The 25,429-nt window shown below is 38.9% G+C and overlaps 1 long non-coding RNA gene across 1 annotated transcript; it reads left to right on the forward strand.

Moving 5' to 3' along the window:
* Positions 1 to 1,549: 1,549 nt before the first annotated feature.
* On the forward strand, positions 1,550 to 22,054 carry LOC127529746 (uncharacterized). Its single transcript, XR_007936337.1, has 3 exons — positions 1,550 to 1,680; positions 20,359 to 20,492; positions 21,866 to 22,054. It is a non-coding gene; the product is annotated as an uncharacterized LOC127529746 (long non-coding RNA).
* The last annotated feature ends 3,375 nt before the right edge of the window (positions 22,055 to 25,429 follow it).

The following is a 25,429-nucleotide window of genomic DNA, read 5'->3' on the forward strand; positions in this document are numbered from 1 at the left end:
ACAGATATAGTATGCACCTAAATCACATGATTATTTTTTCCTATACAACTCCTAATTTTTTTCTATTACATTCTTTCTCGTATTATTTTATATAGCCTACAGAGTGTGATTCATGCCAAGCGGCAGGGTAGTGAAATGAGTACTTTTGAGTCATATTGCATTTTGTACAAATTAACATTAAATCTGACCTGAACTATTTACACTACATTTTCTTAATAAAAGCTTTAGATTTTTGAAAGAATTAAGTCTCTTGCACATAGCAATCTCTGAATTGTGTTTTGTGCACATACAATAAAAGAGAACTCAGAAATTGAAAATGGCAGGTTTTGCTTTTTCCTTTTTTTTCCTTTTTAAAATGACATGGATACACATTTTTGCAATATATGTTAATGTCATAATGTTGTCCTATACTTGATAACAGTTTTGGCTTCTAATTGACAAATCGACTAAGTGAAATTTAGAATGCAATATCATGTGGCAAATTTATATACAGTAGCACATGATTGTTAAGAATTAACTTTAACTTAAAAAAAATAACAAACGTATCCTTTAACTGATATGTAGAGCAACTGTATATAAACATGGTCACGTATGCACATCAGTTGGTCACTCATCGGGCTCATCTTAGGTATGCACTACCACCCTGGGTCAAGAGGGGGTGCTGGCGCTAACTAGACCCTTTTCTATTCTGTTCACAGTACTGAGAAAATGCCCAGTTAGGGCAACTGACTCCAGCCCTCCAATCCAGAGGCCACTGGAAGGAGGCATCATACTGAGAACAGAGCACACGGCAGGACGCAGCTCCTACCTGGTGCCTGACAAAACACACTACAAAGACTGACGGCTCGTTTGTTTGGTTTTATTTTGCTCCCAAAACTTTTGTTTAAATTATTTTCATTTTAATTAAACAGGGACGAACGGATAGGCACCCCAACATTTCTTTGTAAAACTTTCTGTTCTTCCCTCAACCAAAACATCCATCCATCCATCCATTTTCCAACCCGCTGAATCCGAACACAGGGTCACAGGGGTCTGCTGGAGCCAATCCCAGCTAACACAGGGCACAAGGCAGGAACCAATCCCGGGCAGGGTGCCAACCCACCGCAGGACACACACAAACACACCCACACACCAAGCACACACTAGGGCCAATTTAGAATCGCCAATCCACCTAACCTGCATGTCTTTGGACTGTGGGAGGAAACCGGAGCACCTGGAGGAAACCCACGCAGACACGGGGAGAACACCAAAACATATATATACATATTTATATATACACATGTAATGCATAAAATTATTTATATATGCAAACATGTTTTCATATATAAGTAATATTTCAAAGTCAGGAAAGCTACATAGATCTATAGTATGTGTCATTAATATCAAGTGCCAATTCAGGGCACTGAGAGGAAAAAGAGAATGAGACAGACTAAGATAGCCATCTTTTTCATCTGTAGCTCCGAAGTCGCTGACCAGGAAGATAACTCATGAACCTGTAGCCTACTCCATGTATCTCTACACCATCTTTCTCCCAACAATAAACCTTTAAAAGGACTCCAACCACTGTCCAGCAAAGGCTCAGATTGTGGAGGATCTACACTGTGCTTCTGACTGACAAACTACAAGCCTCTGCTTATCAGTAAATACAGGATATTCAAGCTGGATGTCCAAAGTAATAAGGTAAAGGAAGTAAAGCTGTTCACAAATTTATATATTAAAAAGAAAGATTTGGAGATGAACTCTAAACTTAACTGGAAACAAATGTAGAGATTTCAGAACTAAACTTACATAGTTACATAGCTGTACTTCCTAGTAATTATTATCCTTGCTGTAATATTTTGAATTAAACATAAAGAAGAAAGAGAATTATTTGGAAACATTTTGATGGTATGCTATTAATAATATTGTGCTAAGAACTTCAACAGTTATTGGAGAAGAGAGAGAGAAAGTCTTGAAATATGAGGAGAACTCCAAGAGTGCAATATACTGTAGATTTCTTTTTCACTAACTGTACATGGTAGGTTGCATTCCCTTTGGAGTATCATTAATAACACTTTATGGACATTAATTTTCTTTCTCACTTTTCTGTGCTAAACATTTAAGCTCTCAATTGCACATCAGTTGGCATAGGGCACTGCCTCACCAGTTGTTGTGAAAGATAAGTAATAGGCTTTGTCAAGTAATTTATCGTTAAAATGTTTATAACCACCTTCATCTTTATTATCATAAAGAATTTTAAAAGATTCTATCATATGCTTAGTGAGATTATTTATCTAGAAAAATAAAGCTTTTTGTAGTATGTGAAATTCCCTGCTGTTTCTGACTATGGAAGCTGGAGCAATTGGCTATGCCCTTGACCATCCTGAACTTTCCAATTTAGTGATAATGTTTGAAGGTCCTCGTCTGCATTAAAATGAGGACAGCCTGTTGTTGTTTTAATAGTTTTTGCAAACGTGGTTCAAGGTTTCTCCAGTCAAGGTCAGGCAGCACAGGTCAGAGAAGTACAAGAAGTCCAGTAGTATTTGCTGTTTTAAAGGCAGCCACAGTGATTTGAAAAAGAAAAAAAAAGAGAAAGAAGATCAAGTTGGGGAATACATTGCTCATAAGACATTATTTTGCAGCTCGATTTTCACCCACCACTGAGAAGAACCCCTGTATTTGTTGCCATTACGTGTCTCCAGGAAGTGGTGATGCCATGACATCATCAGCCAATACACTATGGTCAGTTGCCTGAGTTTCCAGATACAGTATAAACTGTTCAAAAAAATTAAAGGAACACTTTTTAATTAGAGTATAGCATCAAGTCTATGAAAACTTCTGGGATATTGATCTGGTCAGTTAAGTAGTAGAGGGGGTTGTTAATCAATTTCAGCTGCTTTGGGAGCTGGACAGGGCCATAGAAGGCCCTTAACCCATCAACAGAACCGGTATCTGCTCCTTTGGGCAAGGAGGAACAGGATGAACACTGCCAGAGCCCTACAAAATGACCTCCAGCAGACCACTGGTGTGAATGTTTCTGACCAAACAATCAGAAACAGACTTCATGAGGGTGACCTGAGGGCCCAACATCCTCTAGTGGGCCCTGTGCTCACTGCTTGGCACCATGGAGCTCGATTGACATTGGCCATAGAATACCAGAATTGGTAGGTCCACCACTGGCGCCCTGTACTTTTCACAGATGAAAGCAGGTTCACCTTGATCACATGTGAGAGATGTGAAAGGGTCTGGAGAAGCTGTGGAGAACGTTATGCTGTCTGTAACATCGTTCAGCATGGCCGGTTTTGTGGTGGGTCAGTGATGGTCTGGGGAGGCATATCCATGGAGGGACGTACTGACCTCTGCAGATTAGACAACGGCACCTTGACTGCCATTAGGTATTGGGATGAAATCCTTGGACCCATTGTCAGACCCTATGCTGGTGCAGTGGGTCCTGGGTTCCTACTGGTGCACAACAATGCCCGGCCTCATGTGGCGAGAGTATGCAGGCAGTTCCTGGAGGATGAAGGAATTGATACTATCAACTGGCCCCCACGCTCACCTGACCTAAATCCAATAGAACACCTCTGGGACATTATGTTTCGGTCCATCCGATGCTGCCAGGTTGCACGTCAGACTGCCCAGGAGCTCAGTAATGCCCTGGTCCAGATCTGTGAGGAGATCCCCTTGGACACCATCCATCGTCTCATTAGAAGCACACCCCAACGTTGTCAAGGCATGCATACAAGCACGTGAGGGCCATACAATCTACTGTATGATTCTGAGTTGCTGCAATGAAATTTCAGCAAAATGGACTAGCCTGTCGCATCATTTTTTCACTTTGATTTTCGGGGTGTCTTTGAATTCAGCCCTCTGTAGGTTGATAATTTTAATTTCCATCAAACGATGTGGCATCCTTTCATTCCTAACACATTACCCAGTCCATATCAGTAGAGATATCCAGCAGGATTTTTTTTTCTGATTCCGATTATTATTTTGGTAAAACAAGCAGCCACACTTCATTTACTGGATCAACCTGTCAAAGCACAGAAGAGATTTCATGCCCTTTTATCAAACAAAAGTTTATCATTACTGGCCCACATTCACTATCTATGAAAGTGTATCTGTTTTTTTTTTATTAATCTGTATAATCATCTGTTGATGCATATGTTTTAATAACCCTGCTGTATTGGAAAAATGTTTTTCCACTAATGGAACATAATTTGTCAAGACAGCATTTGAAAACTTTATTAGTATGAATGATAGCTTACTTGCAATATTATCACTTTAACAATCTTCAAGCAATAGATTACCAGAACAGAGAAAACAACAAAAAAAATGTGACAGGAAAGTGTGTCAGTACTTTGATAGCAACATTGGTTTTGGTTATAGAACACCAACATAGCCAACGAGATATTTATTAGCAACAGAAATGGTGTATGAAAACAAATTAAGAAGACATTTAGATTTGATTCATCAAAACCTAACCAGGACGGAAAGAGAAAATAAGTCAAATAAAAATTGTACTATGATAAGAAATCCCAAGGACGACATTGAAAAATAATAGATAGGCCATAGGTAATAACAGGCCATTTTAGCATTGGACCTGAATGGATCCCAGGTTTTATGGATAGTGTCACATGTTCAGTATCATAAAAAGTAACATTAGCCAGTAAGAAAAAGAATCAGAAACCACCTGTGAATGGATTAGGAAATGTTTTCTTTGTCAGTGTTTGACCATTGGGATTGTACTCCCTTCCATTCCCAAGAAGAACAGCACTAGGATATTACTTTACGTAAAATCCTGACTAAAAACTTCAGTAAAACATAAGGTCATTGTTTTAGTTGGACATTAGTTCTATATATACTGTAGATCTTGTTAGAAAAAGTTGTAAATGCATTGTCAAATGCATGAGTTTGACATGACTTTTATTGGGACCCATTTTAAATGATACGCAGGGGAAAGGTTGGAATGTGACACCACCACTTACCTGATTGTCTACTCCCCTTCCACCCACGTAGACTATTGCTGCATTCCATTACCCTGGATATGGGATGTCGGAGCTGGGAATGATGTCACACCAGAGTTGATTGTGTTCCAGTAAAACATTTGGAGAACTAATATGTACAAGTCCAGGAAAACCTTTGTGGTGCTTGCTCCTTTGTAATAAACAACAGTTGATAACAACACCTTAAATAATATTCAGCGCTTCCATAGCAGTACTGTGTGTACAACTGATTTAATGAGATACAAGTAGACAAAACTGTTAATACACATTATAATGCTATAGCTTTCACTAAAAGTTGTGGTGTATGTCACCATTTTGGGTTGATGTCATGATCTGAACTCAAACAAACTTGACAGACCAGCCCCAAGTTTCTGAGTTGGAAATCCGATATAAGGGAGTGTTCCAGTTGAATATTCTGACTAGGAACTCGGAAATTCAGACTTTCCACTTCAAATGGAATGCAACAAAAGACCAGGAAAAAGACCTCAGCTCCAATTTCACCTCTTCAGGTCTGGAGCATATAAAAGTGTTGTCTGACAACTACCTGGTGTTAGATTCGTATACCTTGTGAGGAAGGCTCATTGGTGATGCCCAGCTGTGACATTTCACATAGTCTTTTTTGAGTTCTGTTGACTTGCTTTTTTTACAGTTTTCTTTACTACATCACATTAGTGCAAAGTTCAGTTTTCTGCACCATTTGGCATAAACACAAAACACAAATGGCCTTACTGACAGGAAAATCCATATATGTCTACAAGTGACAATTTTGGATCCAGAAATCTCCAAACTAATTTTATTGCGGTTACAGTAGTTCAGTCTCTTGAAGTTAACAGTTTTTTTATTGAAAATATACATATTTTTTTTTTAATTTAAATATAATTTTTAATGTAATATGCATTTACAGTGTTTATAATGCATTAAGTATTAAGAAATAAATGCAGCATTTTCTTTAGTCTAGATAAAATATTATTATCACTACTCCAAACAGAGAGCCTGACAACCACCTGCTACCCCACACTGAAACAAGTATAACCTCCATTCAACTTAAAATAATTAAGGTAATGATTCACACTTAATATTTTCAATCTGAACCAATATAATTCTTTGTATCTTATTGAACCCACAATTATTAAGTTGAGGCAAATCATTTAGTGTGATTGGGTGTAATCCACTTGTTTTATACTGAAGTAGATCTATTTTTTAAGTTGTTACAATTTTAAATGTTTTATTGGTCGTAACCTGTTTTTATGCTATTAGAAATATTATGAACATAAAACATTCCAATGCTGTACTTTTTAAAATCTAGTGAAAATACACAAGCATGTTGCATTGTAAACCTTAAATATACAACAAAAAATTATTAAATGTTTCTATAGTTTTCTTGAAAGTATGTTTTATTACGAGTTCTTATACTTAAAATGAACAGTTGAGAAACAAGGTTACTTAATAGAAATCCTCCATTATAAAAGTCTCCTGCTGAAAATGACCAGACCTGTATTGCCATGTCCACTCCACTCGGGAAAGTGTTCTTCTTTTTTGGCAGTTGGAAAGCCAGCACGCTGGAAAGTTCGACCGGAAGAATATACAAACAGCCCCTCCCACGCAGCACATGAACAACCTAAAATATTAGGTTAACTGAAATAGGATTTTTATGTTTATTCCCTCCACCATAACTTACTTTGGTACAAACAAATTTTTTTACTTTGATTGAGATCTGAAACTGAATATTTCAAGCTACAACACTAAATGACTAATCTTAAGTTGCTTGAAAGAGAAAATATACGTTGAATGAACAACATCAGTGTTATACTTTTTTCAGTGCAGAATATACTGTATATTGCTTATGAACTACTTAAACTGAAACAACACCACCTCAAATTTAGAAAGGAGTGAGTCTGAAATGTGTTTTGTCTTGGTAGAGTAATATTTTACTCTACTTTCCCCTTTTGTATTATTAATATGTAGCCTTTGTCAGAATACCTCAAATCTCCCAGACTTACCACTGTTTATAAGATATTGTACCATATAACTTCTCCCCACCTTCCCTTCTACATTTATAACTTCAAGCAATTAGGTGTAGTAAAAGACAAGCAGGAGTTAAGTTACAATTTAAGCAATGTCTTATTGGTAATATTCATAAATAATAACAATATGCAAAGTACATTTGAATATTGGCAACCATACAACCTGATAAATGTTGATGTGTAGTTTCAGGCAGGACACACAGACTTGTTAGTTACTTAAAATGTCTCTAGTTAAGTCATCATTTTTGGTCAGCTGCCTAAATATGGCTGACAAGCTGTGCTCTTCATTTTGCTGTCCTTTTCAGTTCATTGTGTGAGATGGTCTTTCATCAGTTTGGTAAGAGAGAGAGAGATAGGGAGGGGTAAAGCAAGAAAATGTATAGGTTTTCTGTCCAACCCCTACAGCCAATAGGGCATCATGGTACTTAAAGGCTCCTGGTACAAGCCAGTTCCAAACAGCCATACTGCAGACCAATGGGGCAGAGAATACCTTCACACCTGCCCTCCAAACCATGTGTTAAGGTGAAGCTTGCCAGGAAGGCAGTCTGGCTTTCCTGTGAGGGTGGACTGAGAGAGCCCTGCAGAGAGACATTTGCCATACTTGTTTCAAGCACTTCCCCCAATCCTGTCGTAAAATTACAAAGGACTGGTTGTTCTCCCCTTGGAAAATTTCACACCACAACAGTTGAAAACGGAGAAGCCACAATAACAAAGGACACACAGACAACACACACTGCACAACATGAACTCAGGGCTCTGGGCTTGTCCATTGGTAGCACTAAACAGTATGTGGTCAGGTGTTTGCTGCACAGTGCATCTCAGTACTTGTTTTAAACAGGGGCAGCATACTACTGGCATCTTTTCCATGAAGCTGAAGGAGCAGATCTAAGGCTTTCCTTGGTCACTATTTGAAATTTGCCACCTCAGCTCCATTCTGATTGGGAAGCCAAAGATGTTAGACTTTTCATACCATTTGCTGGCTTGTGCTGCACAGCCTTAACTAGGATAAACTCAAACTGAAAGTACAAACAAGCATTTTTTTTAAAGGTGATCCTTATCTTAATTTAAGAATAAAGGGATGCATCCTTCATGTCCAGTCATGGGATATATGGAAATGGCAAAGCTTAGGTTGCACATGTGCATACAAACCTGACGGTAAGCTAGGAAGCAAATTTACAGCACTTAGCACAAAGACAGTTTCACGTGCTACAAAAAGCAATATTTTCTAAATTAGCAGCATATGATGACAAAGATAAAGGATTCTGTGACCAATTTAATAATATGTTAAATTCCTTATTATTTATTTTGCACAACATCTGGTGTGGCTCTGCCCCACTGACCTTTAATACAGAAACACCACTAAAAATAAGTGCAATAACCAGTGCTAACTGAACATCCTGAATATTGCAAAGAAATGTCAAACTTGTAGATGCAGGGCCAAAGAGAACTGAAAGGTGTCCAACATCCTTGCCCCACAGATCATATTCACAGTAGGATTTAAGAGATTATAACAGACCAATAGTTTTAAACACAAGATAAATCTCTCCAAATAGTTGTTGAAACTATCCTATTGTGCATAAAGTATGATTAAGTAAGGATACACTAAGAAATGAGGATCACTCTGCAACCTACAATACTTTATCCTAGATACAAAGAATTCTGTGATCACTGATTTGTTTTTTATAACCACTTCTGTGCCATATAAATCCATTAATTGTTTGAGCTGCTGTTTTTTTACATAGGTAAGGGAAAGGTTTGGGAAATGAGTGGGTGAAAGATAGTCTATTTGCCAGAGTGTTAAAGGGACAGAGTTATCTTATATACGTACAAGCAAGTGAAATTGAGAAAAGTTGCTGTTTATTGATACCTACTGTGTTTCAAACAAGCTAGCATGCACCAAACATGCAGCAATTTGATTAATAAAATATTATTGGAGACACAGAGATAGATAGTTAGACAGACAGACACTTTGGTCTGAATACACACTGGAATGACTATAAAGCAAGTCCAGTCAAAGTGAGGCGTTATGCATGCATATTATAAAGAAACCCCAGTAGTGTTTCTTGACATACTTCTGCTGAATAATTTGTTGTCTGAAAGTACTTAGTGTTAATGTGGCAGGGACGGGATGTGCAGCATTGTTCATAAGGGCTCTCAGTTTTACTTTAATTCTCTCTTTTGCCACCACCTCCAGGGAGTCCAGAGTGTGTCCCATAACTGAGCCTGCACTTTTAATTAGCTTGTTGATTCAGTGGGCCTCTTGTGAAGAGATGTTAACAACCCAGCACACCACAGTGTAGAAAATCACACTGGCCATCACAGAGTTGTAGAAGATGTGAAGGATGTCACTACTCACATTAAAGGAATGCAGTCTCCTAAGGAAGAAAAGCCTGCTCTGCACTTTCGTATATAGTTGTGTTCCAAGACCAGTCCAACCTGTCATTAATGTGGATTTCCAAGCACTTCGAGGAGTGGACCACCTCTACTTCCACTCCTTGAATAGTGACCGAACATAGAGGCTCTTTGGTGTAGCGAAAGTCAATAGTCATTTCCTGATGTTAAGAGGCAGACAGTTCTCTCTACACCAAGAAGCAAAATTTTCCACCTGACTCCTCTCCTCTGTGTCATCCCCTTTATCAATACAGAATCATCTAAGAATTTCTGCAAGTGACACATGTCCTAAATCTTATAGACAGGTGTGTAAAAGTGTTCACATATCCTGATAATAAATTATAAGTCTGCTCTGCTGTATGACCAAGTCATTGTAGCACACTTAATAATAATCAGGTAATAGTCCTTCTAATATGTCAAAATGTATAGAAAGGACAGTACGAATGTCAAGAAAACTTGAAATAGTGGTAAAATCCAAATCAACCTAGAAGCTTTCAAGCAAACTTCACTAACTTCACCTTGAGTTCTAAGGTCACATAAAGACCGTACATGCGTTAAGAATGTAATATTTAAAAATGTGTTGCAAGAAGCGTGGCACAGTGGTCTACCTGCTAATGCTACTTCCTCACCGCTCCAGGAGACTATGTCAGTCCCAACCTGGTAGTTCTCTTTGTGGCCTGTGTCAATTTTTTTATGGATACCACATATTTGTCTTCCACATCTCAAAGGCATGTTTGTGGAGTTAATTGGAGGTTATAATTTGCCATAAATGAGTGGTTGTGCCCTGCAAGTGGGGTTTATGTTGGAACCAATGCTCCCTAACGTTAAATAAAGGAATGTCACTAAATATGCAGATGCATGGAGAGCTATGGAATAACAATGTATTAAACTTAAATTGCATTTATATACTTTTCATAGTAAACATAAAAATCTAATATTTTTAAACAATTTGAATTTATATTTAGGATGCCAATCAGTCAATCTCATCCCACTTAATTCAAGGCAGGCTTAGGGGTGATAGATTCTATCCCCACAACACTGAAGGCAAACCTGTAAACAGTCGTGAAGAGGGTACCAGTTCATCACAGGGACTATTTAAGATCAAATAATCAAAGTGAAAACTGATTACTAATAAAAAAAAAAACTATGATTAATATTAAAAAATAGATCTGTGTAAAGGTTAGGATTCCATTTCTCCACACAAACCATGTCAAGAATCAAACAGAATTCACTTTCTGTAGTGTATTCAACTTTGCAATAAAAAGACTTGGGAGTATTTTAAAAATATAAAAAAACTGGATTTCATAAGATGAAGGCCATCCAAGATTCTGTCAACAGTTACACCTTTAAAATATAAAGAAAAAGCAAGTTCTGCTGTGGATTTCATAAGATGAACGCTAGCCTAGATTCTATCAACAGTCATTTTTTTTTCCATTCTGCCTTGTTTATCAACTCAGCTTTTTCACCCTTCTGCTCCGCCCCAAACCCTCCCACTCCCACCAATCAAAGAGCAAGCATTTTAAAAAGGCAGAAAACAAAAACGCTTCTTGGCCTGATTCTTTTTCTCCATCCATACTGACACGCTGATCTGTGCTGATGAATTTTCACAGATTTTACAGCAATATTTTTTAACGAGTCTTTAAATTACTGCATCATACTTACCTGTCTTCCAACTTTAATAATGTTGTAAATCAAGCTTATTTAACTTAAAGAGTATTTTGCACACTTTTTTCAATTTTGTGTAATTTTTTTGAATAATTATTGTTTTTTTTTTGTTTTGTTTTTCTCTTAATGACATCATTGAGGCAACATTTAAAGTCCACATTTCTTCCACGACCTTTTTGTTGGTAGCAACAATGTCCATTATTGGTCACATGATTAACAGCAATGTTGTGTGTGATATCATAATTGCTAATGCTATTTAAGATAACATCACATTAATATGACTGTCCGTGTTTTTGGATTTAATCAACTAATCTATTTTGTGGTTTAAATTTAAGGAAAGCCTATTTAGTCAGTCCATTCTTTAATTCTTGTTTTGTGTATTGAGCTTTGTGAATTGGTAATTTGGTTTTAGAGTTGGCTAGAACTTTGATTCGTATGAAAAGAGACCAGAGAGATAGATTAAGGGTTAGGGAACCGTCCCCATATACTGTAGGTGAACCAGAATATTTGTTTTTTTGTACAACACTGCAAGAGTTAGCATATGCATTCGGCATTGATACTGGAAAGAGGTCTGGTTTTATGGCAGATGGACTGGAAATTGGTGCAGAAGTGAGATGACGTGGACAGGATGTGACGGAGATGATGTCATCAGAGGGAGACCGGGTTGAAGTCGTCATGTGGAATGCGGAAGGTCTTCCTTGTGTGTGCTTGTTTTTTAGTGGAGACTTCACCTGTTCTTCAGTCTTTCTGATGAAAAAAGAAGAGAAGCATTAGTACTACCCCTTAATCACGCTTGTGTGACACTAGTATTTTGCTTCATCCCTTAAGGCTTCACATCCGAGTCCATTTTCAGATAAAATCCGCAGTGTCCTTAGGGATGAGCACTTCCAATTCAAAACAAATAGTACATGTTCCCAAGAAGTCTAAAATCATTGGTTTAGATAAGTGTAGGCCTATCCCCTGACATCATTGCCATTAGGATGTTTGAGAAATTTGTAGTGGCTGACCTCAGGGCAAATACTGACAACCAATTGGATCTTCTGCATTTCTTCTAGAGCAAACAGGTGGTGAGTGAGGCCTTGTATTTCATGCTTCGACAATGGACCATCCAGGACACACATAAGAATTATTTTTGTTGACTTTCACTCCTCTTTTAACAACACCTTTCCAAACCCATTTTCAGGCCAAGCTCTGATATCTGGGTGTGCTTGACTCTATCTGTAGGTGCATTAACAACATCTCAACTGAGTGTGACGTAACAGTTTAGGATTTTGACTTCAAATCCTGAAGTTGTGGGTTCAGATCCTGCTACTAACACTATACGACCATGAGCAAGTCACTTCACCTGCTTGTGCTTTATTTGGAAAAACAAAACAAATACAACTAATTATATATTAAATGTTGTGAGCTGCTTTGGATAAATGTGTTAGCTAATGTGGAACGGGCCCCGGACACAGACAGGTGGACATGGTAAATTCACCACCACACGTTTATTCACAGTCTATTTACAAATGTCAAAAAGTGCACACACAACAACCCCCAAGACTCCCCCAGAGTCCAGGCCTCTCACACTCTCTGCCTTTCTTCTCTTCAGGCCGCCTCCACTCCTCTCCACCAAGCTCAGTCCTTCTCCTCACCCGACTCCAGCCCTGAATGAAGGGAGGCAGCCCCTTTTCTTATCCCCCAGAAGTGCTCCAGGTGTGCTCCGGCAATCTTCCACCAGCACGCCCCGGTGTGGCGGAAGTACCGGCTGTATCCCCGGAAGCACTCCTGGTGTCCCTGCTCCTCTTCCCCCCAGCACTTCCTGGTGTGGAGGAAGTGCTGAGGTCCAGGGCTGCCAAGGCATCCGGGCGCCCCCTGGCGGTGACCACGGGCCCCTACAGGGTTGAGCTTCAAAGCTCTGCACCTGTGGCCCCCAAAGCAACCAGGGCGGTCACCCCCTTGTGGTCTGGAGGAGGCGTGAGCCCTCCTCCGGTCCTCTTGGGTGTCCCGGCTGGGTACCACCCCCAGCCGTGTGCCACACTAAATACAGTAATCCCTCGCTATATCGCACTCCGACTTTCGCGGCTTCACTCTATCACGGATTTTATATGTATGCATATTTAAATATATATCGTGGATTTTTCGCTAGTTCGTGGGTTTCAGTGGACAATGGGTCTTTTAATTTCTGGTACATGCTTCCTCAGTTGGTTTGCCCACTTGATTTCATAGGTGCTCGAATAGCACCTATTGATTTTTAATTGTTTGCTTTTCTTTCTCTCTCTCTTACTCTGACATTCTCTGCTCCTGACGGAGGGGGTGTGAGCAGGGGGGGCTGTTCGCACCCCTAGAGGATACGGGCACTCGTCTAAAAAATGCTGAAAGACTACCTTCACAATGCTCCCTTCCTTGCTGGGCTTACTTGCGGCTGCTTTGTCAAGCAATATGCTTCCCCCATGGTGCTTTGCATACTTAAAAGCCTGAAGAGCACCTATCGGTTTTGGATTGTTTGCTTTTTTCTCTCTCTCTCTGAAATTCTCTGCTCCTGACGCGCACTCCTTTGAAGAGGAAGATATGTTTACACTCTTTTAATTGTGAGACGGAACTGTCATCTCTGTCTTGTCATGGAGCACAGTTTAAACTTTTGAAAAAGAGACAAATGTTTGTTTGCAGTGTTTGAATAAAGTTCCTGTCTCTACAACGTCCTGTGTTTCTGTGCAAATCTGTGACCCAAGCATGACAATATAAAAATAACCATATAAACATATGGTTTTTACTTCATGGATTTTCACCTTTCGCGGGGGGTTCTGGAACACAACCCCCGCGATCAAGGAGTGATCACTGTAATAATTTAAAAATGGCAAGCATACAGTATACTGTATCAGATACACTGACTCGAGCACCACAAGGACGTGTGCTATCTCCTCTGCTTGTGAGCCTTTACAAAAGAACTGCATTTCCAAGGAACACACTGTAAAGCTCATGAAGTTTATAGATAATGATAAGACCATGATAAATGGTCTTATCTGAGTTTGTGGCTAGTCTGCTAATAGGAGGCCTTCCTACTGTAGTCAAAACAAACTTAACCACCATGTTCAGGAGACTTTTGAAATGACTGTGGACTTCAGAAACAGGACCTCATCACTCCTTCCTTGGGCCTCTGTGGTTCAACAGTCACCACTGTGGCGCTCCTGGGGATTATAATTTCCCAGAATCTCAAATAAGATGCTAAAATCAACTCCATTCTTTAGAAAACTCAAAACAGGCTCTATTTCTTGGACAATTAAAAAAAAACTAAACTGACAAAGCCATTCCTAGCTCAATTCTACACTGATATCATTTAGTCCTTCATTATCTCCTCCATAACCTTTTGATTTGGAACAATAACCGTTGATAAATAAAACACATTATTCAGTCAGCACAAGAATACAAATGGACGTGACTTGCCTAAAATCCACAGTCTGTACAACTTCAAGTCCAAGAAACATGTAAGTAATATTATTGCTGACCCCTTCCCATTTTGTCACTCACAAGTGTTTAAGGTTATTGAAGATTAAAACAGATTTTTCCCCCCCGAGGCATGATTTTTTTAACTGTTTCTAATAACCCATATCATATTAAAATGGTCACTAAATTATGTATCATAAATTCTTGGTATTTAGCACCTGAATTATATTTTTTTTTATTTAGTACATCATTTCATAAAATTCTTACAGCCACTACATAAAATTCCATTGATGCCAGGCATGTAACAGTGAGATGAGTGCTGAAAGGAGTTTTCAATGTCTGTCTGCGGCTTAGCACCACAAGAAATAACATTAGCCCTTTGAGTACTGAGAAAAGCGCTATATAAATGTAATGAATGAATGAATGAATTAATTAATTAACATTATCCTTTATTTTAAGAAATTGCTTGTCATGATGTACTTTACATATGGCATGGGTGCATTCACAAATAGGAGTTCCACTTGAGGACATAAACCTAGAAATCTCCCAAGGTATCCACATACGTCTGATAAAAGAAACAATGAGAAACAATTCACAACGTCACTGACAACCAAATAATCAACAATGATAGTATGACATCAGTAAAGTGTTTGAAATAAATGTGGCAATGTTTGCCCTCTCAGTTGATGCACAGACTTACTTTGGAGCAATTCCGTTAATTTTTAAAAGTAAAACAGAGGGTGAATATTATAAAACATTTTTCTCACTGCCCAGTAGTAGAGAGATTTGGCAGTGTACTACTCCAAAGTCCTGTGATACCCACAGGGTGACACCACTGAGCTGAATTTCCTTTAAAAACTTTACTATGTCACCCCCTGTAACCCTGAATTTGATTAAGTTGTTTGTGAATGGTGTATTATTTTAATATCTAATTTTAACTGTAAGAGTTTCTAGAGCATTTGATTTTCACTTTGTAAAACATTCCTTGGGTGAAGGTCCAGATTAAAAAAAAGACTAGTGTAATATTGTCAGTATATTTATAAAGTGTTTGCAGTGAAATTGAAGACTGATAGTCATTTGTCAACAAAGTGAACGACAAAAGGAATAAGAACAGAAACTACAAGGCATTTGTTTTAATGCATTGCAAGAGTAACAAAATTTAGCTACCATATATATTCTTGTATAAGTCGAGCCTTGAAACCCAAAAAATCGATCATAAAATCAGACCTTGACTTATACGCCCGTTCAAAAATGCAACACTTACTTTTTTTTTTTGCATCATCTTACCTCCTCCAATCTCGCTTCAGTTTCTCAGATGCATCAAATTTTGTTGCAGCAGCACAGTTACCAATTTCTTTCACCACTTCAACGACTTTTAATTTAAAACCAGCTGAATATTTTCTTCTGATTGAACGCTCCATCGTAGATAAGGGATGCTTTTATGATAAAGGTGCATGAGGGTGTGAGGTAAAAAAAACACAAATCAGTGAAAACGTTGCTTCGGAATAGTTTGGGTATTACCGTGTGGTCACGTAGGCACAACAGAGACAGAGGGAGGTTAGGAGCACACGTTGATACAGCGAATTGCTGCACCCACATAGAAAAAAAAGCAGTGCTCTCCGTGGTTACTCTCTCAGGTGGGCTTTGGCATATCATAATCTCTTGGACTAATAGCTGTGAGTTTTCCACATTTGACTTATACAACCAACATTATAAAATACCAGAAATTATATGATAAAATCAAGCCCCGACTTATCCACAGGAGAACTTATCCACAAGTATATACGGTAAGTCTCAACATCACAAGGAAGTTGTTCACCTAAAGTTCTATCAGCTTATCAGTACTGAACAGACTGCAGAAATCTCCAAGTAAACCTTTACTAGATTTTGAGCTACCCCAAATATCTGAAAATGTTGTTAGGTGTGATTAACCTCAAGACCTCTTGTTACTTAATAGGCATTCTGTTTTGGGTCTAAATGGGATGTCATCTTCAGGTGAACAAGCTTTAATGCATTTTTCAAAACACTATCTTGATACTGAAACTAAACAACTGGACATGGATCATTAATTATCCTTGATGTATTGTTCAATGGCACAGGGACTACCCTGATCCACACAAAAGGTTAAGGACTACCTCACAATCCACTAAAACAGATTCTGAGAAGGATGCGCTATTGGGTCTGCTCATGTTTTTATAGTCTTCGAAGTACTGTAGTACCATCTAGGGGTTCTATTCAATAAGGGCGCGCACAAAAAGGCGACCTTCAAAAGGGCGACCTCAATTGGGCACGGAGAATAAAAGCGCACATAAATAAAAGCGATCTTCAAAAGGGCAACCTCAATTGAGCGCCGAATAAAGGCGCGCGTAAATAAAGGAGCGCTTCAAAAGTATGACCTTCGGAGCGAATTAAATTAATTGTCCTTGATTATGCTAATAGACCGCATCTCGAATATCTACGTGGCATTGCACATAATCTACAGCTTCAAGTATAACTTGCTTTCACCTTTTTATACATTCAGTCATTGCCTTAATCTAATTTTCTGTAATTTTGAAAACAACGAAATATAGAGAGCTTTAGAAATAGTTCGTTAGAAGTAGTTCGTTAGAAGTTCATGCATCAATTAATTGGATGTTTTAATATTCTTGCTTTCACCTTTTTATACGTTCAATCATTGCCTTTATCTAATAAATTTTCTGTAATTTTGTTGCGTTTGCCTTTATTCGCTGCACCCAATTGACGTCACCCTTTTGAAGCGCTCCTTTATTTATGCGCGCAGTTATTCGGCGCTCAATTGAGGTCATCCTTTTGAAGCTCGCCTTTATTTGCGCGTGCCTTTATTCGGCGCTCAATTAAGGTCGCCCTTTTGAAGATCGCTTTTATTTATGTGCGCTTTTATTCGCCGCGCCCAATTGAGGTCGCCCTTTTGAAAGTCGCCTTTATGTGCGCGCCCTTATTGACGGATACCCCATCTAGGCCATGAGATTTCTTGGTTTTCCATGTTTAAATTCCAGTCTTTCAATATCCTCAGTTATTTCATTGTCTATGGTAGCTGGAACATGCCTTGAAAGTTGATAGCTGTTTGTAGCTGCGTTTGTCCAAAATTACCAAAGTTCTTCAGCTTTTAGTTTACTTCATGGAACAGTTCAGGCAATAGTGTGATGTATGTTGAAATAATTCCACAATCCAAGCATCTTCATTTTAAAAGTTTTAGTAAAATTCAAAGCAAAACAGTTCACACAAAAATAGACAAAAAAATGGTATTACAAAGCTAAGAAAGTTTTATTTCAGTTAATTTACAAGGGAGTGAAGAATATACTGTAATCTAAGTAACCACAAGAAACTGATATTCAATTGAAATTAAGCAGACACGTATGTGGATTTAACATTAATATTGACTTCCTAAGACTGGCTCTAACACCATTATCTGTTCTAAAAATAAAATCATTACTATTAAACCTGCAATCAGAGTCAATCAGATTGCTTGCCAATAGAAGATGATTCTCCCCAGTAATACCACATCTCTGGAGTTTACAGACAGTTCTTGTTGGTAATCCTTGCCGGACTTTCTGTTCATCATTCTAAACGGACGCTTTTAGATTGACTTCATTTTGAAATAATGTTCTCCAGCCTCTGCACAATTAAATTCTCATCTCCACTTGCTGCAGGAGACGTCTTATGTAACTTCTAACACATCTTTACTTTTGTTTGTTTGTTTTTCTTTCTGGTTACTCCAGTTTTCCTCACAATCCTTAAAGAAGTGCTTGTTCGATTAATCAGTCAGTTTAAACCGGTTGCGTTTGAAGTGTGAAATCTGTCGGGAGCTGACATTCCGTCAATAGTTTGTTCCTGTCTACCTTGCAGTACTGCCAAGAGAGGCACCCTGCCCATCTAATCCTTAATCAAGCTGCTTTACAAAAAGGATACATGGATATAATATAATTAAACTAAAGTTGTCATACATACTTGTTGCAACAGTCATCCTTTCACAACATTATTAGAAAAAAATATTGGCATTTCCTAATCTTCCTGTGTATGGGGCAGAAAATACAAGTGCCTTCTTGCTGTCTGTTTTTTTTTTGTGTAGCACTTTCCACCTCATGACATCTGGGATTTTCTTTTTTGATATTGTTGCCAAGTCCAATTAAATCATTTACATCAGGCCTGTGCAATAACTAAAAAGGAATAGAGCTTAACCATGAAAGCAGAACCATATATGAAGTTAATTTACAGTGCTTATTCACCCCCTTGCACGTTTTCACATTTTATTGATATTTAATTTGGCTTTTCTGACACTGAACAACAGAAAATGAGTTTAATGTCAAGGTGAAAACAGGGACGTACGGGCAAGGGAGGCAGTCATCATGAAAAGTAAAAAAACTAACAATGATAACATAAAATAAATGTGTCCACTGGTCTGTGCTACAAATTTGTTTTCTGTATGATTCCAATTATTTTGATCATTTTTATAGTCAAAATGAATTTGCGCATTTCCTGTTCAAATACAGGGAAGAAACGCAAGGTGCGGCAGCGACGAGCCTCACCTCACCTCACCTTGGACTGCGCTCTCCCTCACACACTGGGTTGATGCATGCAATTGGAGTGTGCCTGTTGCTGTCTCTCTGTATGTTGCCAATATAATGTTTGAGACACGTTTATTATACACCCTGACTTTCCACAGTCAGGCTAATATCTCTAATGAATGTGTGTGACATATTTAGTCTTTCTGATCAGACATTAAACCACAGTGAAAAGGCACAAGGTGAGGCAGACAGTACCGTGCCACACTGAAGGGGGCGCATGTGAACCCAAAAGGTTCTTCAACGCAGAGGCGCCAATAAGTTTGTGATATCAGAAAGTTCAGTGCACTGCAGCGGTCCGTTTATTTTTATTTTTTGTTCCAACTGACTTCCAAAATGGAAGATTGACTTTTAAAACTAAAGGAAAATAAGGAGGACTTTTACAAGAAAGTGCTGGAGATTTTTATGGAGAAGGATAGGTGCATGGACTTCATTTACAAATAAAGGTAAGACCGTAAACACTTTTTAATTTTATAAAAAATGGGATCAGACTGAGAAAAGAAAAATCCAAAATTTAATCACTAAATTTTGACCTTAAATAAAATATTCCTTTTTTTCTTGTTATCCTTTTGTTGAACAGTCTGTATTAAAATTGATTAAAGCATCAGAATTAAAAGCTTTTAAAAACAACAAAATATTTCAATTAAGGTCAAAATTGAAATCCGTTTTCTTTGTAGACCACTGTATACTTTCATTTGTATTGAATGAGTATGAATTGTGGAATTGCAACGGCAAATTTAGAACACATGGAGGGTGCCAAGCAAATGAGCTCTTCCCACTCACTCTCGCTGCTATAAATGTAACGTTCTTTCTTAGCCAAATATGTACCTCACCTATGTGTGTGTAAAGAACACTGATGAGATATGAAACATAACCAGTAGTCAATGTGCAGGCTACCAATTGAATGGTGAATAAGCTACTCTTTTGGGTTCATATATTTGTAAATCTGACTCTGAATAAGTCCGTGCCTCACCAGCCATGAACCTCACCGCACGTCACTGGGTGAAAACGGATCTGTGCAGAATAGTGTAAATTAATTACAAACTTAAAACACAAAATGATAGCACATAAGTATTTGTCCCTTGAAGTCAGTATTTAGTAAATGCCCCTTTGGCAGCCACAACAGCCTTAATTATGTGTGCACAGGTCTTGCAAAGCTGGATGTTACCATTTTTTCTTCTTTGCAAATCTGTTAAAGGTCTGTCAGGTTACATAGTGTCCAGTTCAGTGGCCTTAGAATGGTGTAACTGCTTTTTGCAGGCAACGTGGTGCTGTTGACTTCATCAGGCTGTGAACTCCAGTGAACATTTGGGTGTTTTGCAACCAAGTGTGAAACGAAGCGGGATGTGGATCAGGATCTCCAAATCTGAGGCCATGGTCCTAAGTAGGAAAAAATGTGGACTGTCTTCTTCAAGTGAAGGGTAAGTTACTGCTTCACGTAGAGGAGTTTAAGTACCTCAGGGTCTGGTTCATGAATGACGGGAAAAGGGATGGAGAGACTGACAGACGGAGAGGTGCAGCAACACAGTTATGTGGTCCCTATACCGATCCATAGTGGTGAAGAAGGAGCTGAGCCATGGTCTCAATTTAGCAGTCGATCTACACCACTACCTTTATCTATGGTCATGAGCTTTGGGTAATGGCCAAAAAAATGACATTGCGGTTACAAGTGGATGAAATGAGCTTTCTCCACGGGTGGTTGGGCTCTCCTTTAGAGATAGCGTGAGAAGCACAGACATCAGGGAGAGGCTCAGAGTAGAGCCATTGACCCTCTGCATTGAAAGGGTCCAATTGAGATAGTTTGGGAGGTTTTAAGGGCATGAACAGCTGGGAGGAGGCCCCAAGGAAGACCCAGGGATTGCTGAGAGGTTTATATCTTCCATTTGGCCTGGGAACATATTGGGATCCCTAAGTATGAGTATGAGTATGAGTTGGTAAATGTGACTTGGGAAAGAGATTTTTAGGCCACATTGCTAAGACTGTTGCCCCCGCAACTCGGTCTCAGATAAGCGATGCTGCTTGGGGATTGTGAGTGAACAGTGTTTGTAAAGTTCAGCCACAGATTCTCAGTTGGATTGAGATCTTGGCTCTGACTCAGCCAGTCCAGAACATTATCATTGTTGCATTTAAGTTACTCTCGTGTAGCTATGGCTTTGTGCTTGGGATAACTGTCTTGCTAGAAAACAAATCTTCCTCTGAGGTGCCAGTTTCTTATTGATTGCGTCTGATTTTTCCTCCAGGATTTTCTCATATTTTGCTGCACTCATTTTATCTTCTGTAGCTTCAGAACTCTTTTAGGACCTGCTGTAGGGAAGCATCCTTGCAGCATGATGTTACCATCACACTGCTTCACAGTGGGGATGGTGGGTCTGTGATAATCTGGAGTGTTCAAACATGATGATGAGTCTAATAACCTCATTAAACCATTGAATCTTTATCCAACTGGAAATCTGTAGCCTAAACCTCATGAGCATTTTTTTATTTAACAGTGGCTTTCTCTTTGTCACTCTCCCACAAAGCTGTGACTATGAAGCACCCAGGCAACAGTTTCTAGTCTCTTCCACGGTAGCTGGTATCTCCTTTAGAGTTTTCATAGATCTCTTTGTGGCCTCCCTCAATATTCTTCTTCTTGCACCAGGACTCTAGGCACATTTACAGCTGTGCTGTACTCTTTCCACTTCTTACTGAGGGATTTAATTGGTTAATCAGTGACTTAGATAGATTCTTGTCTCCATCGCACAACTTTTCACCATGTTGTTTTGAGTGTTTTGTTTTTTTTGTCTTCATTTTGTAGGTTAGGCCACCATATTGACTCACCATAATTTGGACCTTCCAGATAAGGTGGATTAATCCTACAATCAGTTGAAACGCAGACAGGTGATCTCCACTGAAATAATTATGAAACCTCTAAAATCAATTGGCTGTGCCAGTGATGACCTAGGGATGACATATTAAAGGTGATTAGAGTGGATTTTACATTTCATTATTTTAGACCACTTCACAGAAGTCCGTTTCACGTTGATCCGTGACAAAAAAGCCAAATTCAATCCACTGTGATTCAGTGTTGTATACTATTAAAACAGAAAACTTCCAAGAAATGAATATTTTTTTGTAGGTACTGTACAAGCAAAGCAGAGAAAGTCTATTTGAGCTGTAAATAAGTTTTGAATATTCTGCAAGAAAATCTAATTCTGTGAAAAGTTTGCTTTATTCAGTCCCAGCAGCAGTAACACATGTGATGTGCATAAATAAGTAGAAAATGAAGAGGCCGTTAAAGCCTTGGTGGCAGATATGATAAAAAAAACACTCAAAACAACATGGTGAAAAGTTGTGCGATGGAGACAAGAATCTATCTAAGTCACTGATTAACCAATTAAATCCCTCAGTAAGAAGTGGAAAGAGTACAGCACAGCTGTAAATGTGCCTAGAGTCCTGGTGCAAGAAGAAGAATATTGAGGGAGGCCACAAAGAGATCTATGAAAACTCTAAAGGAGATACCAGCTACCGTGGAAGAGACTAGAAACTGTTGCCTGGGTGCTTCATAGTCACAGCTTTGTGGGAGAGTGACAAAGAGAAAGCCACTGTTAAATAAAAAAATGCTCATGAGGTTTAGGCTACAGATTTCCAGTTGGATAAAGATTCAATGGTTTAATGAGGTTATTAGACTCATCATCATGTTTGAACACTTCAGATTATCACAGACACACCATCCCCACTGTGAAGCAGTGTGATGGTAGCATCATGCTGCAAGGATGCTTCCCTACAGCAGGTCCTAAAAGAGTTCTGAAGCTACAGAAGATAAAATGAGTGCAGCAAAATATGAGAAAATCCTGGAGGAAAAATCAGACGCAATCAATAAGAAACTGGCACCTCAGAGGAAGATTTGTTTTCTAGCAAGACAGTTATCCCAAGCACAAAGCCATAGCTACACGAGAGTAACTTAAATGCAACAATGATAATGTTCTGGACTGGCTGAGTCAGAGCCAAGATCTCAATCCAACTGAGAATCTGTGGCTGAACTTTACAAACACTGTTCACTCACAATCCCCAAGCAGCATCGCTTATCCGAGACCGAGTTGCGGGGGCAACAGTCTTAGCAATGTGGCCTAAAAATCTCTTTCCCAAGTCACATTTGCCAACTCATACTTAGGGATCCCAATACGTTCCCAGGCCAACTGGAAGATATAAACCTCTCAGCAATCCCTGGGTCTTCCTTGGGGCCTCCTCCCAGCTGTTCATGCCCTTAAAACCTCCCAAACTATCTCAATTGGACCCTTTCAATGCAGAGGGTCAATGGCTCTACTCTGAGCCTCTCCCTGATGTCTGTACTTCTCACGCTATCTCTAAAGGAGCCATGTAAAAGACAGGAAACAGAATAAATGCAAAAATATTTGATATCTTTTGTCCTACGTACAGTACCTACCTTCGTCACCTTTCCTCTGTATCCTAGTGTGTCTGAACTTCCCTTGATCGGCTCTCCCTCTGTTGACCATGTTCTCGTAAAGCCTGCTTCTCAGACTCTGCCATTATTTTTCCGGTGCCTTGTTCGCCTCCTGTCTGCTTTTATGCTTCCCATCTTAGAAGGCGACTCTCAGTGGGCCTTCTGCACCTTGAAACCTCCTCATGTATCTCACACTTGCACTTCCACTTTAGATTGCGTCACTAAAGCCAAACTGACTTATCACACCAAAGCTAAACTGATTGCTTATAGGGACTGGACACACACATAAACCTTAGTGTTTTACTATATAGTAGATTCCATAAATAAAGGCATTATCCACTAATACAGGTAACATAATATTTTATCCACTCTCATGTAACAATTACATAATATGAGTTAATAAAAAATGAGATTTTGAGCTATATTAAAGAAACTCAAAACATACATAACATTCAATTATTCTAGTAATTAATGTTATTCTAGCTGTGCTTTCTGGCGTTTCCATTGTGGTCATTTTTACTTTACACGCATCAGATCAAGTGACATACAGTTGATTGTGAGATACGCAAATTGACTAAAACAAACAGTCAGCAGTAACTGCAGCCATTTGCAACTGAAGGGGCGATTTGACAAAATGAGAAGTATTCAGCATTAGAAATTCACAGGCTGCCCTAAGCTGCTCCAGTTGGACTGTCACCTTTAACCAATCAGTTTTAAAGTTATCCCCTGACATCATAATGGACAATACAGTCTAGAAAAATATATGATTCGCCTAAACTCACTACTACACTGAGATGCCATATTGCCTGTATTCTGTGTTGGACAAGAGTGATGCCTGCACAAACATGCAGATAGACTCAATGTCAGCTTTATTTATGTAGCTGTGTTTCTTTTCTTCCCCCAGACATTATTTCAAAAGTGGGAAAATTATTGTGTTTGGACTAAATATGATTGGCAAGAGATGTGACTCCGATGTGGGGTTATGACTACTTGTTAGCAGAGTCCAGCTTCAAATACGACAAGTACCATTGCCTGAGCAGTTTGAGATGGTGGGTTCATGATGAGAGATTACACTTACAACCAGAAACCACAAATTGAAATAACTCCAGAAACAATATGGCCCAGGGATATTTGGCTCCATATCAAAAACAGTGACTGATAGGCATGATTAAAGAAAAGGCTTCAAAGCCCTATTCCCTGCTTGAAAGGCAAGATTTCTAGCCATTACTCTTCCATTGCAACCTGGGGAGAGGTTTGAGGTCGGGGGCATTCTGTTTCTCTGTGGACAGATCACACATGCCACTCGTTCTGGCATTAAGTTGCCTGAGCAGCCCTTGCAGGGGATCAGGTCAAAGGTTATATGTCAAAAACCTGACCTGTGCTTAGAAGTTTCTGTCGGCTCAGCTTTCAAGTCAGTGGCATTAAAAACTAAACAGCAAACAAAGAAAAAGATGTTGAGATGTATATTGATTTTTGTAATTTGCCTTGGACAGAGGCATCTGCGTTATACTATCAATAATAATAACCATAATATCCTATCATCTTCCAAACTACATATCCACTTTAGGGTTGTCTATCCTGTTAGTTTTGGATGCAATCCATGAACCAACTGAGGGCAGGGCGTCTGTCCAACAGTGGATCCAAACAGTTACCCTCACACATTCTTAGTTAGTTTGGAGTTGTAGATTAACCTCACAAAAATACATTTGGTATGTGAGAGGAAAACACAGTATCTGGAAAAAAGGAGGGGAAATAAATTAGATTAAATAAATTAGATTTGTTTTTGTTGTACACATATTCCTGTTTGTTTGCCATGCACATATTTTCAAGCTTTATAAATGAGGCACTGGGTGTGTATTGCTATACCAGACCCAGTGGACAATCCATGTATTAAATAAAAAACATGAGGCCTACGTT

This window comes from Erpetoichthys calabaricus, chromosome 12, assembly GCF_900747795.2.
Source record: "Erpetoichthys calabaricus chromosome 12, fErpCal1.3, whole genome shotgun sequence".
NCBI classification, from domain to species: Eukaryota; Metazoa; Chordata; class Cladistia; order Polypteriformes; family Polypteridae; genus Erpetoichthys; species Erpetoichthys calabaricus.